This window comes from Sus scrofa, chromosome X, assembly GCF_054392235.1.
Source record: "Sus scrofa isolate SSC_HxYL_T2T_F1_AM1 chromosome X, Sscrofa_HxYL_maternal_Yorkshire_Landrace_v2.0, whole genome shotgun sequence".
NCBI lineage: Eukaryota > Metazoa > Chordata > Mammalia > Artiodactyla > Suidae > Sus > Sus scrofa.
Window position 1 is genome coordinate 7,815,394 of NC_139401.1, and position 18,250 is coordinate 7,833,643.

At 43.7% G+C, this 18,250-nt stretch overlaps 1 long non-coding RNA gene across 3 annotated transcripts in view; it reads left to right on the forward strand.

Annotated features, from left to right (window-relative positions):
* LOC102166006 (uncharacterized) overlaps positions 1–18,250 on the forward strand; it is a 316,146-nt gene that overhangs the window by 246,350 nt on the left and 51,546 nt on the right. For 2 of the 3 annotated variants that reach the window (XR_002340685.2, XR_014835081.1), the window contains one exon: positions 4,222–4,389. This is a non-coding gene — a long non-coding RNA (uncharacterized LOC102166006). Of the gene's footprint in view, positions 1–4,221; positions 7,286–7,608; positions 7,777–18,250 lie in introns of those variants that run through there. The other variant, XR_014835083.1, reaches the window with a different exon arrangement.

An 18,250-nucleotide genomic window follows, 5' to 3' on the forward strand; every position in this document is an offset into this window, starting at 1 on the left:
TGAGGTGATGGAAATTTACAGTGTCTGTGTCCCGACTGACTCTGGAAGTCAGGGTCAGCAGCGTCCTGGTGTCTGAGATTCGTAGACCCCCACATGGCACCTTTCATCACACCGTTTCTATCTCCTGGGAAACCAGATCTGCCAGAAGAACTATATAAAGGAAGATCTATAGGAAGCATTACATCTTCACTATATATATATATATATATATATTTTTTTTTTTTTTTAATAAAAACTTTACAGGTTTTGGTACTCCGCAGTTAAATTTGTTTGGTCATTGACTTCATTAAGGTATCTCAGTAAGGAACACATGCATACAGTGCAAAATTCAAAGGTATAATAGGACAAACTGTGTAAAGGAAGCCTCTTTGCTGGGCTGTTTGCCTCTGCCACCTGCTAGAATCTACCCTGTTTCTGTATTTGTGCAAAATTCCCTTTTCCCCATGTTTATCCTATTCAAATCAAATACTCAGGACTAAATGAAGAGAAACCCATAGAGACAGGATTGGGGGTGGTATTTGAAGTCACCAACTGACTCTACAATTTTCCTCTGCTTCAAAGATTAAAAAGCATAGATGGCGTGGGGAGAAAGAAGAAGCCTGGAGATGGAGACAGATAAAAATCCCGGGAGCCGCACTGCAACCCATGGTCCTGAGCGGCAAAATGCCTGCAGGGTGACTGTCTGGAGGATGATAAATTATCTCTCTTGTCTCCCAAAGCATTTGCAAAAGCAACGTTTTAAAGAACATACAAACTATTAGTAAGGTCCACGTGTTTATTTAGCCAGCGCCTCACTAAGGCACAGTGTTACCAGTAGTGCTACAGTGCTACAGTGACACTTGTCTGGGATGCTGCAGAAGGACTGCTGTGACACAAGAAGATCCTGGAAACAGATTCGAACTTGTGGAGAGGCAGGACAAATTCTTGAGAAGTGTATACTATTTGTGATTCATTTCAGGAGCATACGTGGCTTAGATGCTAGGTGACAGCAGGTTGATAGGTCATAGGCGAGATAGAGAGAGAATCATACACAAGTCTGGTAGTGAATGTGGCTGTGAGCAGAGAGAACTAGCTGGAGCTGGTCACATCATCACAGGAGGGCATGGTTTTTCCATAGGGACTATCAGCCTTCCCTCTTGCTATGAGCCAGCTTACCCTTGGTATAGAGTCAAAGAGTGTACAGAGTCACAGACACCCCAGCCCATTTCAGTAGACTCCCCACCTCCTGCAACCACAGAGATGCCTCAGCCCCCCATGATATGGGTCAGTGGTGACTAACGGCTGACTGGCTGATCTGTCCTAATTTACCCAATGCCATCTCATCACCATGGCAATCCAGGGGGTTCTTAGGAGCCATCAGGCAAGTACCACAAGAGGAGCACACTGAGTTCTAGAGAGAATCGCTGATTTTCTGCAGGTCTCCTAAGTCATAAGCCGCAAGGCTCATATCAGACCTCGAGCTGCATGGTTCCACCAGGCGATAACCCTCAGGCCACCCCAGCTGAGGCGCACACATGAGAACGCTGGGAACTAGGTGAAAGCGTGCAGAGGTATTTGGCCCTGCACACCCATCTTCTGTGACCACAGAGTCCAGGAGTGCAGAGGAGGGGGGTCTGAATGTTGACCTTTGTCCCTGCAGTTTCCTCTCATTAGCAAACTCCATTGTCAAAATAATTAGGCTTCTCATCATCAGAGGCAGCTCCCAAGAGTCCAGGGATGGATCCATCTGAGGACTAGCTCTGAAGATAACACAGCCTTCTCCAGTCTCAGGAGACTGAAAAGGCTCAACTCGGAGAGCAGTGTTCTCTTTGATGTACAAGGCATGTCTGTAGGTGGCGGAGGGACAAGTTGGGACAGGGAGATGGTGAAATTGTGTGTGTCGCTTTACCCAGGCTGTGGTGCCCAGGCATGGGGTCAACCCCAAGAGTGGAGGTTGGGATGAAGGAGTTCGGCGCCTGTGATGAATTGCTGAACATCAGTTGACTTGACGGAAACTACCCTCTATCATATATGCAGATCCCATCCACTCCCCGGAAAACCATAGAGCAAAAGCTGAGATTGCTTTGAGTCAATGAAATTCACCCTCAAGATGGTAGCATAGAAAAATCTCCAGTTTCCAGCTGACCCTACGAATTTCAGACTTGGCAGAAACACAATAATGTAAGCCACCTTCTCAATGATAAATCTCAATATATAGCTCTAAAGATAGATGGACCTCCAAACATATACAGTTATCTCACTGTCTACCAGTATCTATCTATCTATCTGTCCATCCATCCATCCATTCACCTATCTTCTATATCTATCCACCCATCCATCCCTCCATCTATTGTCTGTCTGTCCATCCGTTCATCTCTCTCTCTCAATGGTTTTGCTTCTTTGGAAAATCCTGACAGATATACTCAGTGTGGAGAGACTGGTACAACAGCAAATCACCAAGAGCTTTCAGGTAAAACATCTATTGACAACACCAATTTGCTTTCCTTCAAGTTTCCTAAGATTTGATTCCTTCCCTCCAGGGCTTCTGTCCAGATACGTTCACAGTATTTCATCTTTTGTTTCCAATCGGTCTTTTCTTTGCTCATCCTTCTTCATCTTCATGATTACGTATTTCCTTCCTCGCCTGCTCTGTTTGCTTTCTTCTCTAACACTTCATTGGCAAGCCTGTGTTCATTTATTATTTCAACAGAATTGTCCAATATAATATCCCTACAAAGACTCACTATTTATCAGTCACTTTAATATGTCAGCTAAGGAGCCTGATCTGCTGGGATCCCAGGAGATGAAAACATGCTTTGGTGTTAATGGATTCAGGGGAAACTCCTGTCCAGTGAAATTAATTACTCATGCAGTTAATATCCAAATATGTTTTGTACATAGTATCTATCTTTCAACCCTGTAGCCAGGCGTGAATACTGACGAACATGTCTTATTTGCAACAGTGATACCTAATCATTGTTTTATTCTAAATTTCTAATTTGTTTTATTCTAAATATTCTAATTTGTAAAATACAATAATAATAATAATTTTTTTTTTTTTTTTGTCTTTTTGCTATTTCTTTGGGCCGCTCCCGCGGCATATGGAGGTTCCCAGGCTAGGGGTCTAATCGGAGCTGTAGCCACTGGCCTACGCCAGAGCCACAGCAACGCAGTATCCGAGCCACGTCTGCAACCTACACCACAGCTCACGGCAATGCCGGATCGTTAACCCACTGAGCAAGGGCAGGGACCGAACCCGCAACCTCATGGTTCCTAGTCGGATTCGTTAACCACTGCGCCACGACGGGAACTCCTATAATAATAATTTAAAAAGGAGTTCCTGTCGTGGCTCAGCGGAAAAGAATCTGACTAGGAACCATGAGGTTGCGGGTTCAATCCCTGGCCTCGCTCAGTGGGTTAAGGATCTGGGGTTGCGCGAGCTGTGGTGTAGGCCGGCAGCTGTAGCTCTGACTGGACCCCTAGCCTGAGAACTTCTGTGTGCCTTGGGTGCAGCCCTAAAAAGACAATAAATAAATAAATTTCATTTGTACCTTCAGATGGTAAACTTGACTGTTAACCCAGAAAATTAATGTTTACAAAAGCAATATGGTGCTGTTATTTCATCAAAGGTCACTCGATACAATTTAATAGCGGTCTGGTGCCGGAAAATCTCTTAACACAAACACAGCTCTTGCAGTTTATGACTTGAAAGCAAAAGCAATCAACTTTTAAATTTCTACAAACATCTTATATGCCTGCAATATTCCTTAACTAAGAAAGTCTTTACCTTTTTCCCTGTTCCAGTTAGTGTGTGCATTTTAAGTAATAAGTGGAGGAAACAGAACAGGAAGAGAGAAAAGACACATATAAAAAGATATATCAGTAGGTAACATTAAAAGGAAAACATATATTGTAAAATAAAGGAAGAAATTTTATTGTTTCTGAGAGTGCCCCTTCTCTGTTAAAGTCATTTTTGTAAATTATTTTCCTTGGTTCCCTGTGCTCCTTAAATTTTCTCTGATGTCTTTGCAATGATACTGCTTTGCAGAGCTATCTGAATTATGTCAGATATACAGATCACATGAGTAGGTAGCCATAGCAACGGACACCACAGGTAATGGTTCTGATTTTATATAGATTCATGAGCCCTTAAAATTAGACCTTTTCCATTTTAAGAAAAAAAAAAAATCTCTACCCTGAAGAATTAGGTATACAGAAAATGTTTGCCTATTCCCATTGCAGGCACAAATGATGGCTTCATGGTTAAAGTAAGAGTGGATAAGAAGGGCCGAAGAAGCTGTCGAGGCTCTCTTGAAGACGTCCGATGTGCCAACGGTACGTTGACATCGAAAATCCATCCACCTGCGTCCTCCATGAGTGGAGTCATCTAAGAGATCTCACCACCATAAGGTACCTCCATATTTATGCCCTTAAGAACGGGCACAGTCTATGAAGGAGAGCTTTGCTTTGCAAAGGTAATGTTTTGCTAGGTGCCGTCTTCACGATGTCTTAATGCATCAGGTCAGCAGTAATGAGACAGGATGATACGAGGGCAGCATCTTAATGAATGACTGCAGCCTAATCTGGTATTTGCAGAAGTGCCTTTTTCTCAGGTGTGGAACCCGGGTTAACCCTCGCTCTTCCTGTCCCTCCACCACACTTTCCGACACTCAGGAAGCTCTCCAGTAGGATACGTGGCATTTATGAGGAGCTGATGGACACTTTAGAAGGCTTAGGGTGTGGGGCATCTTTTCCAAGGAAAGATTGAAAGCAAGACCGTTAATGTCAGTAAACACTCTTCTTGCTGTGAGCACCTCATTTTCTCCTCAAAAATTGCCAACCAATCTCTGTAATAAATGACATTTAATTTTCAGATCCTCCACCAATGCATACCAGCCTACATTAGCTTCATCACATCCTCCTCTGGATCATCCATTATTTTGGAGAATCCATATTTGTGGAGGAACCTTCAGTGCCTTTCAGGAAGAGCAAGACGCCTGTTTGAAAAGGCAACATGCGGAGTTCCCTTCCTTAGCATCCATGAGGACGCAGTTTTGATCCCTGGCCTCACACAGTGGGTTAAGGATCCAGGGCTGCTGTGAGCCGTGGTGTAGGTCTCAGATCTTGCATTGCTGTGGCTGTGGCACAGGCCAGCGGCGACACTTCCAATTCAACCCCTAGCTTGAGAACCTCCTTATGCCGCAGGTGTGGCTCTGTCCTGCTTTACACCAGAGTGGACTATATCCAGTCTCTTGGGATAGACCATGATGGAAGATAATATAAGAAAAGGAATATATATATACACGTGTGTATATATATGCCCAGTCATACATACATATACACACACATATATATATACATATATATGTCATATATATGTATGACTGGGCCCCTATGCTATACAGCAGAAATAGACTCAACCCTGGCAACTATACTCCAATAAAAATAAAAATTTTTTAAATTGTTCAGTGATCAAAAAATTGGGACATCCTGGAGTCAACCCATTTGAAAGAGTTTTAGGGTTCTGTATTTGTTTTATTTGTTATGTTCTTAAACGTGTGAATTCCTAGAATACTTATCATACTTGTTTCCATCTCCAGGGGGCTACGTGATATGCATCAATTCACAAGTTTGTTGGAGGGCAGAACCCTGATTTTCTTGACTCACTCAACACCTATTAGAAAAGCTCGTGAGCCTGTCCCTCTAAGGACCTGGGAATCAATGCATTATTTGTTTAATGCCCTGATGGTAAACACCACGGGATGGCTAATGGAAGGAGCCACTGGCCATCTCTCAGGCGAGAGCTGTGGACTGCACAGTAAGAACACAGTGGGGAAAGGTACACAGTGGTAGAGAAACGGAAAGAGGGTATGCTCACAGTCTGCAAGTAGCCATGAGGGAAGCCTGACAACTCTGCTTGGGTTTTCGGAAGACCCGAAGCGTTTTTTTCTTTTTTTAAATTGAAGTATAGTTGATTTACAATGTTAAGTCAATTTCTGCTCTACAGCAAAGTAATTTAGATACACACACACACACACACACACACACATTATTTTGTATAAACTTTTCCATTATGATTTGTTAAATAGGACTTTGTCATTTTTTTCATCCTGTAGAGAATAGTTTCTGTCTGCGGACCCCAAACTCCCAATCCATCCCTCCCCTGTCCCCTCCCCCTTGGCAACCGTAAGTCTGTTCTCTATGTCTGTGCATTTGTCTCATAGGTAAGTTCATTTGTGCCACCTTTTAAAATGATATCATATGATATGTGTATTTCTCTGTCTGACTTCACTTGGTATGACAATCTCTGATTCCCTCATGTTGCTGCAAATGTCACTGTTCCTTTTTTATGGCTGAGTAGTATTCCAATGTATATATGGACCACATCTTCTTTATCCATTCCTCTGTTGATGAACATTTAGGTTGTTTCCATGGCTTGGCTATTGTGAATAGTGCTACAATGAACATAGGGGTGCATGTACCTTTTTGAATTATAGTTTTGTCTGAATATGTGCCCAGGAATGGGATGGCTGGGTCATGTGGTCATTTTATACTTAGTTTTCTGAGGTGCCTCCATAGTGTTTTCCATCGTGGTTGCACCAGTTTACATTCTCACCGACAGTGTAGGAGGGTTCCCTTTTCTCCACACCCTCTCTAGCATTTGTTATTTATAGACTTACTAATGATGGCCATCCTAACTGGTGTGAAGTGGTACCCCATTGTAGTTTTTACTTGCATTTCTTTAATCATTTACCACGATGAGCATCTTTTCACATGCCTGTTGGCCATCTGTATGTCTTATTTGGAGAAATGGAAAGACCTGAGATTTTTAAGATTGATCTGGGCAGTAATGTTAAGAAATAAACTTTTCTCTTTTTTTTGTCTTTTCTAGGACTGCACCTGTGGCATATGAATGTTCCCAGGCTAGGAGTCCAATCGGAGCTGTAGCTGCAAGTCTACGCCACAGCCATAGCCATGTGGGATCCAAGCCGCGTCTGCAACCTACACCACAGCTCACAGCAACGCTAGATCCTTAACTCACTGATTGAGGCCAGGGATTGCACCCACAACCTCACAGTTCCTAGTTGGATTCGTTAACCACTGAGCCATGACGGTAACTCCCAAGAAAGAAACTCTTCAAAAGACAAAGGAATTGACTTTGCCTCTTGCATTTTACACTTTGGCTTTCTCCAGTCCCGGCCGCCTGGCACACGCTGGGAAGCATATATTTCCTTCCAAGGGGGAAGACTTGGTGAGGAGAGTTTGGGATTCCATTTCTGGGCAAAGGATACTGTGCCTATCACAGGTTGGTATCAAGAACATTCATCCCCAGACACACGGAGCCCTGATTTTTAAATTGAATGAGCACGTGCTACAAAACACAGACATCAAGAATCTGCGGTATGCACGTCGGGGTTATAGTTGAACCCTTTCCAAATGAGAGGGTGTATGCCTATGAAATTAATTGCATATCTCAAGTGGGGCGTGCCAGCCCCCACTTACATGCTTTCTTCTCTGCATGTGCACTAGCTCATTCATTAAAATGCATGCAATGGCTCTGAAATTTGTAAACTGAAGCAAGCAGTCAATAAGCTTCCCTGTACCCTCTTTATTCACTTGCCTTCGTAGCTAGCCCACAATGCCGTGTCTCTACGGGAAATGGAGCTTTCTTCTCCCGTCTGCGATAATTAACCCGCGTGACCCCAACGGTGAATATCCATTTCGTTTGCTATTATTTCACTTCTATCACCTTTCCTCACAGGATGAAATTCACACGTCCCGTCCAAAATGTAGCGGGTAAGATTTATTTTAAAACCGTATGTACTTGCCGATGGAAAGCTTTGGACTATAAATATATTAGAGGGAGAAAATACACAATCTTTTTTTTTTCCAGCTTTTGTGCTTCACATTTCACCATCATTCATTTTTAATTTTCATCCTGGAAGCATATTCTTTTCCATCTATCCTTTGCTCAAGCATGTCGGGGAAGTTTAAGCCATCAAGACAAAAAGTTTTCCTTCTTTTTTTTTTTTTTTTTTTTTTTTTCATTCTTTGGGTGTCATTGAGCTGAAAATACCCGGTTAAAGAACGGCTGTTGGAAAGATCAACTCGTGGACCGTGCTCTTGGTGCTGCTTGCTGTGTATTATTATTCAGTGTCTCCTACGTGGGAAAGGCACTTGGCACTCAGGGTTTTGTAAAAGATTTTCAAAAGGATGTTAGAGCCTGCGTTCTGCTGTTACTCAGTCACGTTTGCAAAGGCACAGGTCTCCAGGTCCTTGATGCTCAGCTTCCATCTGCCATCCACAGCAGCTCCTGGTCTGATGCTCTGAGCCTGTCTCACTGTTAGCGCCACGCCTGATAACTTCAGAGGGTTCTTGGTATCCCCTTAACATCCGTGTCCTGCTGGCCCCACTCAGTGATGGAGAAGGAAAGCAGGGGCCAGATTCGAGGACAGACAGCTCACACGGAAGGAGGGAATGGACCAGCTCCAAGCTGAATAAGGAGCTGGCTGCCTTTACCGTGTCTTGGGTCATGTGCTGTAACTTAGCCCTGTTTGTGGCTGCCTCCTCTGGGTCTGGGATCCTGGCTGTACCTGTCCAGGATCTGAGAGACCACACCTGAGCTTCCTGCCTCCAGGGTCCATTCCATGCCCCGCCCACCCCACCAGCCCAGGATCACTTCTCACTCTTTTCTCTCCTTTTCTCCTCATGCTGCTTCCTTCCACTAGGATAAACGTCAGCAAATTAAGATGACTGAAATTATCAGTGGCACTGAGGCTAGCCCATTTCACACATCAGACTAAGCACACAACACCCAAATTGACTTAGTGGTTAGCATCATTTGAGATTGTTGTCTTGCCGTTTGAATATCTCTTCTTCTTTTGAGGCTCGGTTTCAAGGCTGCACTCCCCTTTCAGCCACCACCCCGCACCCCGTTTTCATGCCCACCCTCGATGAATGAATCGTCTTATTTAGCCCTCTCACAGTTTTTGGTTTATCTTCTTGTGCTTTTTCTTTTGCTAATAGAGAGTTGTTTGCATGTTTTGATTTATTTAAGCTATTTCAGGGCAGGGGTAAAACTGTACATCATCTGATTTTCCAGCAGTTCTCCTAGAGACAACAGCTCCCTAGTCTGAGCTGAGAATTCTATTGTAAAACCCGTAATGTTCATCCCGCCCCACCTTCCTTCCAGTCATGCTCCCCTGATGTGGTGAACGATTGGATTCTGTTAACGGGTGCATCCCCAGATATATCGACTTGAATTACAGATATATTGATGCTGTTTTGTGTGTGTGTGATTTGACTTTTTGAAATGCACAGTTCTTTAATTATACATTTGCAGTTTCATGAAACTGCGAGGTTTGTGAAACCGTTTTCATCCATCTGGTGCAATAAAATACTCAAGGCAAAAGAAAAATGTCTCCTTCAAACTTAGCCTTTTCTAAAAATTTTATCTGGGGCCACTCCGTGATATAAATAGACTACAAAAGGATTAGCATGCTCCTGTTTTTTTTTTTTGTTTTTTTTTTTGTTTTTTAACAAACAAGCCTTTTTATTCTTTTATTCAATGTTTATTCTTTTATGCAACGTTCATAGAATTTTATTAGTCAGTTGACTCATTTACCCTATTTTCTATTTTTTTGTTGTTAACTGAGTCACATGTGGCTATTTTTATCTTCCTGTAAGCATATGCAGAAGCCCTAAAATTGAGGAAGAAAAGCATTATATTAACAGTGTCTCTTTTCCCCAAATGAAGAGAACGTTTTCCTTGTGGAAGTTTAATTTGCAAGGCATAATTTATACTCTAAAGAGACATTTCTCTAGAAACCAAGAGCCCTATCACTTTTTTCCTCATTCGACATCTGCTGAGTGAGAGTAAATATTTCTTAATTTAGAGGGAGGTACGGCTGGTGTAGGCGTGATTTCCTCCGTCACACCGTTGCCTTAAATATAGTACCTGCACAGATGAGGCAACTGCAAAAATAGCTTTGGATTTAAATTGGTGATACTGTCTCAAGTACAAAATATGCATCTCGGTGACATGAAAGTAGCTGGGTTTGTTGGTACTTCTAGATTTCCAGTGACTTTTTGTTTTCATATCATTCTTGTATTGGGGGTGTAATTAATGGAAAGGTTTAGCTTTGTTGTTCAGCAGCTTTTTCTTTCTCTCCTCAGACGGAATCACGGGTTCATAGTGAACCAATGCTAGATATATTTTCGGCTATATTTCTATCGAAGTCATTGATTTTTTGACAGCCTCTCTTGTTCCAGAAGCTTCCAACGTGTTAGGTTAAGGCCAACACATGGTAAGGTTATCCTTATCATGTATGGTCCTCAGTTTGAAGATATTAGATCTCTAGCATGTGAAGGTTAAGTGGTCAAGGGAGGGAGTTTCCATTGTGGCTCAGCGGGTTAAGAACCCGATTAGTAACCATTGGGATGTGGGTTTGATCCTTGGCCTTGCTCGATGGGTTAAGGTTCTGGCATTGCCGAAAGCCATGGTGTAGGTCACAGATGATGCTAGGATCAGGCATTGCTGTCGCTGTGGCGTAGACTGGCAGCTGCAGTTCCGATCCTACCCCTAACCGGGGAACCTCCATATGCTGCAGGGGCAGCTGTAAAAAGTAAAAATAGATAAATATAAAAGAGAGGATTCCAGATTAGAAATCTTATTCTGGTGATGTGCTCAACAAAATATCCTGGACCCAAAGCATTTGACTTAACCCGTTATTTTGTGCCCAAACGTGCAAATATTCATATGGATCCTGGGTCTTCAGCTCCAGCTGAAATCGGCTCACTCAGATACAGGTCTGTGCCCTTCTTGGTAGAGGCATCATGCTCCTTTGTTGCTTCTTGTCTTAACAAAATATGCAGCCTTAAAGAACAAGCACTTGTTTTCTCACGGTTCTGGAGGGTGGCAGTTTAAGGTCAGGGTGCCCCCATGGTCAGGGTCTTAGTCCATTAGAGCTGCTACAACACAATGCCATAGACCACATGACTTGTAAGCCACAGAAACATGTTCGTCATGGTTCTAGACTCTGGGAAGCCCCAAGATCAAGGTACCAGCAGATTGCGTGTCTTGTGAGATGCCGCTTCCTGGCTTGCAGATGGCTGTCTTCTTGCCACGTTCTCACGTGCTGGGAGGGGTGAGGGAGCTTGCTGGAGTCTCTCCTAAGGGTCTTAATCCCAGTAATAAGGGCTCCAGCCTCATGACCTAGTCTCCCAAGGCCATAGCTCCAAACAGAAGCACTGTGCAAATTAGGGCTCAGCGTATGAACTTTGGGGGAGCAAAACCTTCCGTCTACGGCAGTTGAGTTTCGGTGACGGCTTCTCTTCCTGACTTGGAGACGACTGCTTTGTTCTTGTGTCCTCACCACGGTGGACAGGGGAACCTCTTTTCCTCTACTTTTGAGGACACTGATCTCATCCTGAGGGCCCCACCTTCTTGAACTCATGAACTCATGTAATCCTAACTGGGTTCCATTGGACCCACCTCCAAATACCATCACTCGGGGGCAGTGGGGCCTCAGGCTGTGAATCTGAGGAGGGTAAGCACACAATTTCATCCATTGCACGGCCCATTCTAGATGGAAATTGTTTTCACTTGCTTTTTCTTTATTTCTTTTAAAGATCATGCAGCACTTTTTTTTTTTTTTTTTTTTTTTTTTTTTGTCTTTTTGCCATTTCTTGGGCCACTCCTGCAGCATATGGAGGTTCCCAGGCTAGGGGTCGAATCGGAGCTGTAGCCACCAGCCTATGCCAGAGCCACAGCAACACTGGATCCGAGCCGCGTCTGCAACCCACACCAAAGCCCACAGCAAGATGGGATCCTCAACCCACTGAGCAAGGCCAGGGATTGAGCCTGCAACCTCATGGTTCCTAGTCGGATTTGTTAACCACTGCGCCACGACGGGAACTCCAACTTTTTACTTTAATTTTTAGTTTTTTTATTACGGTATAGTTGACTTCAATATTGTGCCAATTTCTGCTGTACGGCAAAGTGACGCAGTCATACATATATGTTCTTTTTCTCATATTATCTTTATCATATTCTATCCCAAGACACTGGATGGAGTTCCCTGTGCTGTACAGCAGGACCTCGTTGATTATCTATTCGAAATGTCAGAGTTTACAGTTACTAACCCCAAACTCCCATTCTAGGTGAAATTTTAAATTCACACTTTTAAGACCTCTTTGCTTCTAACATGGACTGAGAATTTTTAAAAAAGGCGGGGGGAATAGACCTTGAGGACTGATTGTTGAATTCCCAAATGAGGGAATTGTTTCTTTTGAACAGGAAACCAAACGGGACCTCCAACCAGCCAGGGCCAGGGATGCTGGGCCCTCCGTCCCGAAGCAGGAGATGCCTCATGAAATGGGGTGTGTGTGTTGTGGGGGGGGGTGCAGTTGTGAGTCTTGGAAACTGAGCTCATCCTGTTCTGAAACAAGAATGTTCACATTTCGTATTTCTACCTTCAACACTGTGGGACTTCACCCTCTCTATTAATAGCCAATAATGTAATGTACCAGTGTATTTTACCTTTATCCAGGACCGCTGTCAATAACTAAATAAAAAAGGTTGTAGGAAAACGGTGCATGACATCCAGTCTTCAAAACCGTCTCCCCCTTTAGAAATAACTGTCCACCCGAGCAGATTTCAAGTGTGGTTTCCTGCGATAACAGAATCCTCCTTTCCTGGGAAGGAAGTCTCTCGGGTCCGTTTTCCAGCAGTGTCTAGCTGGCTGCTTTCCCTGGGAAGGCAGGCATGAGCACTGACGGTGGAGAACCAAGCTTGAAAGCTCCCAGGTTGAGAGTGGATTGGAAAGGTCTTTGCTGAGGTTGATATTTAGCCTTGTCATCCATTCTGGGAAGTCTGGGACCACTGTCTTTATGTGACCTCCATGCCCAGTGACAGGGACAGTTCTGTTTCCCAGCTGCAGCCCATGGCTTGTCTGTGCATGAAGGTTGTGTGGTGATTCGAGGTGGCAGTTCAGGTCAAGGCTCATTCTGTGCAGAGGCTCTCATCCAGGTGCTACTGCTTCTTTTTTCTCTTCTTTTTTAATGACTTTTTCCACTGTGCTCTCAGCATGTGGATATTCCTGGGCCAGGGATTCAACAGTGCCACAGCAGGGACCCTTTTCACAGGGTCAGACAAGCCAGATCCTTACCCTGCTGAGCCACCAGGGAACTCTTGCTTATTCTTTTACTTCACCTTGTAGAATCTGTCTTGACCTGAGTATAATAGCCTTAAGTTAAACATTTAACTAGGTGCTCTAGTATTGGGATAAAATATTTAGAAAGGTACTATCTTATCTTTTCAGAGAAAATAGTCACACATTCAGATAATAAAGAAAATAACTAGACCTTAGAATGGCTTTGAGAAAGACTAAGAAAAGGATGAAGTAGGTTTGAGGTTTGAGGCTCAAAACCAGAGATTGCTCTTTCATTATTGTGCCAGCACATCCTTAACTGAATAAGTGCCATCGCAGGAAAAGGACACAGATAACATTCTTAAAACACACAGAGACACATATACATACACTGGCATTTGTTCGGGACATCCGTGCCTGCCCTGTGTGTCGAGAGCCCCTATAGCTGTCAGCCCAGCTGACTAAGACACCAATGTCTTAACTCATAATACTTAATCAGGAGGGAGAATGTCGAAAATATTATTGTGCATGAGCCTTGCCTGTCAGTGTTGCACATGCCTGGAACGAGCAAAAAATATATCAGCTCTGCACAAAATATCCCTCAGTCACAATGACTTAAAGGGGAGGACACTTGGATGTTTTGGTGCTAGAGACGCTGTGAGATGTTGCCATGGGGAAGGATGCATGTGTAACCACAGGCAAAGGATGAGAGTTCCCAGTAAAAACCCTCAGTCCAGCAGAGGGATGTCCATTCACTAAATATCCCCTACTGGTGCCTATCAGACCAGATTCAACTGAACTTGAAATTGAAGAAAGGCTAGTGGACCTTGGCTTAATGTACACTTTGTAGAATGACAAGTACAAATCCTAATTCTTTAGTCTTTCCGATAAATGTTATTTCTTGCTCTGTCACTTCCTTTGAAGTACGATACAGTCAAAGGGATTCACTATAAAAGAACAAAAAATTCACCATATTATTGCTTATTCATCATTGCATAAAGAATGACACAGCCACAGAGTTCCCTGGCGGCTTAGTGTGTTAAAGATCTGGTGTTGTCACTGCTGTGACATGGGTTCGGAACTGCCATGACATGGCCTTAGAACTTCAGCTGGCCATGTGCACAGCCAGGAGAAAGGAAAATGACATAGCCTAAAATGTCTCCATCTTGATCAGAAATCCCTGGCGATGCCCGTTTCTAGGAGAAGCAGAGGGTACCCAGCTCGTGGTCCTGACATGAGGCAGGAAGTGTGTTCCTACCCCTTTTGGTCCAGAAGCATGGGTCACACCCACCAGGACAGCACATCATGTTCCCAATGCGGCAAAGGAAACCAGAGCGAGACCCCACATTCCAGCTCTCGCCCCTATTCTTTCATACCTCCTGAGGCCAGAAATGTTTTGATATATAGGGTACACTCCCACTCTAGACAGACCTGGTGGTCTTCTGGCATTTTAAAGGTCTGAGGTCATCAGAAGTGTTTTTTCTGTACTAGTGCACAAAGAACGCCTCAAGTTGAAGAGGACAGAAATTATTTCAAGCGTCTTTTCTGATCACAGAGACATAAAAATTGAAATCCATCAACCACAAAAGAAGAAATGAGAGGAAAAAATTTACATGGAGACTAAACATGATGCTCTAGAAAAAAAAAAAAAGGTTATTAATGAAATCAAACAGGAAACAAAAAATTACCTTGAAACACATGACAATGAAAACAGAATCATGGAGTTCCCCAGTGGCCTAGTGGGTTAAAGATTCAGCATTGTCACTGCTGCGGTGCATGTTTAGTTCCTGGCCTGAGAATTTCTGCATGTTTTTGGCAAAGCCAAAAAGAAAAGAAAACACAATGGTACAAAATCTATGGGATGCAGCCAAAGCAGTTCTTAGAGGGAAGTTGGTAGCAATAGAAGCCTTCCCCAGCACCCCCCCCCAAAAAAAAACAGAAAAATCTCAAAAAATAAACGACCTAGCCTACCACGTAAAAATTTAGAAAAAGTGGGAGGAAAAAACCCCTAAAGTCAGCAGATGGAAGGAAATAGTAAGATCAGAAAGGAAATAAGTAAAATAGAGATTAAGAAAACAATAGAAGAAAATCAAAACCCAGAGTTGGTTCTTTGAAAGGGTGACTAAAATTGACAAAACTTTGGCAGGATCACCAAGAGAGGACCCAAATAAACTAAAACAGAAATGAAAGATGAGAAATAACAACAGATTCAGCCGAAACACAGGAGTGCTAGGGCATGGCCACCTGGATCAAGCCTTCCCTGACAGTACAACATGAATCAAATGCCCAGACCCAAGGGGGTCTCTTATCAGAAATGTGTTGGCCGAGCATACCGCAGTGGCACTTGGCTCAATATCTGATTGCCTAGAGCAACTTGGAAACGTCACCGTTTTAAACCAAGAGGAGATTTATTTTGACTTCACTCCAGAGCCTTCCCTGGAGCATCACCTCCTCACGTTCATGATTTGTCCACAGGTATACACTATTGCCAGTTTTCCACCCCTCCATCCCATAAACTTTCATTCAAAGGAAAGTGTTTCAGTGGGCAAATTGTGTCTTTGGAGGAAAAAAACCAAAAACAAACCACCCATGAATCCTGAATCTGTAGCAATACTACAAGTAACAGTGCAGCCGTGCTTAACTGAGCCGTGTTCTCGTGGCCAAGTGTCTTCATAGTGTTTTACATTTGTGTAAACCGCTTATGTCGGTTCAAAATCCTATGAAAACTGTAACAGGAATAGGATGTGGATTTGAGCACTTCCAACTCCCTGGGGCAGAGGGACTTGAAAAAGAAAGTGCCAGTTTTCTCCATTTGGCTTCTAGCCTGTCATCATAAGGTGATTTTATTCTCACTCATCTAGTGAGCAGGTGACATCGTGATGGCTCCATCAGCATCTGCATACCCACATCTGCATACCCCTAAGTGTGACAAGCGTTAATGCGCTCGTTTTCTTAAAGCAAGCAAGATGCAACTGTGTTTCCTGTTGCACCTGGGGACCAGGTGGTCCAGCTCACGGTTCTCACAGAACCTCATGGTTTCCGAATTTAAAGCACCCCGTGAGGTCTGGCAAGGGCTGTGGCATGTGGACCCTATTTAATGAACAAGGAATCCATTCTCTTCGTTTGTCCCCAGTGATTAAAGCAAAAGTCAAGCTTTTCTGGGAGTTTTGCAGCCAAGGGGGAAAGAGACAGCTGAGAGGAAACAGGAAGGCATGCCAGCCAGGCTTCAAAGGGCTCTTCTCTAAATTGGATGTTTCTCTTCTTGCCAAACACACCCTTTTCTCAGTCCGTTCCCATCCTGTAAGTCAAGGTCCGGAACACAGTGTGGTTCTCCTGTGCCAGCGTGATTTACAAACGTGCACCTGCCTCTTAACCATCACAACACCACGCTGGACTTTCCGATGCAATAGGCGTGGTTTTATTTGACAAGCACTCATCGTCCTGTCTGACTGCCGGGCACCATGTTAAATGCTTAACCTCCATGGATTCTTTCCACCTGGATGATAACCCCATGTTATCAGGGTACCCCCATCTGCAGACAAGGACATGCAGGTGCAGGTTGTGTGGAGGTACAGTAGGCTAAGCAGCGAGGCAGGAATACTGTTTGAGGGTCTTTCCAAATCTGGGATTCAAACTCTTGTTCCCTCCCCATCCCCACATAAAAGTGTCTTAGTGGTCCTTTGCTGAAATAGTATTATTGCTGAGAGCTAGCATTCTCTTTTTTTCCCCCCCTTTTGGCTGCACCTGTGTCATATGGAAGTTCCCAGGCCAGGGATCAAATCCAAGCCACAGCTGCAGCTTACACCACAGCTGCTGCAATGTCAGATCCCCAACGCACTACACTGGGCCAGGGATTGAACCTGAGCCGCTGCAGAGACAACGCCAGATCCTTAACTTGCTGCGCTACAGGGGGAACCCTCATTGCTGAGATCAAACATTCTTGACTTTGGTCTCTGTCCCCCAGGACTTCTCCTTTTCTCTGTAGGACTTGTGTGCACCTGAAACTCCATTTGGCTAGGAGTTTCCTTTGCAGCTCAGCGGGTCAAAGACCAGGCATTGCCGTGAGCTGCGGTATAGGTCACAGATGTGGCTCAGGTCCCACGTTGCTATGGTTGTGATATAAGCTGCCAGCTACAGCTCCAATTCGACCCCTAACCCAGCACCTTCCATAGCTGCAGGTGCCACTGTAAAGATAAGATACCGTAAAGATAAGAAGAGATAAGATAAGCTCCATTTGGGTAATCGTTGTACTGGTTCCTACACAGACTTGCAGGGTCCTTTAGCAGAACCTCCGTCATGCACCATCCTTCCTTGGTAAGTCCTCTTCTTAGTCACTCTCCACCTTATGTCTTATACGCTGCTTTGAAGGAGAAGGTCAATTCCTGATGGGTTACACTGGATGTTTGGATCCAGTGGCAATTGCTGATTGCCTACTTACCAGGAAGAAGGAAGGCACAGGTTCTAAGCTATATGGTGTCTTCATAAGGCTTTCCCTCAGCAGGATTCTGCCTCTCACTCAACCCTCTTTGCCTTCTCTCTCCCTCACAGAGGGTTAACCTGGTGTGAAACGCAAACCTATTTCAAGGCAGAGACAAGTATAGTCCTTCAGTATAACTTTGGGTTATCTAGAGAAGTGTAAGTGGCTCACAGCAAAACCTGTTTCAGAGAAGTAGTGTAAGATGCAGAAATCTCTAGATTCACCTCTCTGTACTTTCATTTTGAAAAGGAGAGGTATTTAAAAGAGAATTTCTTCCTAAAGGGTCATTTGAAAAATGTCTTAGGTCTTTGGCTTTCTAAGCAGTTTGGATTACTCCGTAATTAGAATATTTAGATTTATTTTATGCTTCCCATACTGCAAATACAAAGGCATTCCTGGAGTATGAGAACAAGATGAGATGAACACAGACGTGGCTTTAAAACAAAAGAAGAGAAACACAAAACTCAATGACCAAATTTAAATGTGCAGAGAAATTATGAAAGAACAGAGCTGACATGAAAGAAGATAATCAATTTTCTGGCATGGGAAAACATGGGATGCTTTCCCAGAATGCTAAAACATAGGAAAAAGAGATTTTAAATGGCCAGAGATTAAAATTGAGAAAGAAAAGGCAACTTTTAAT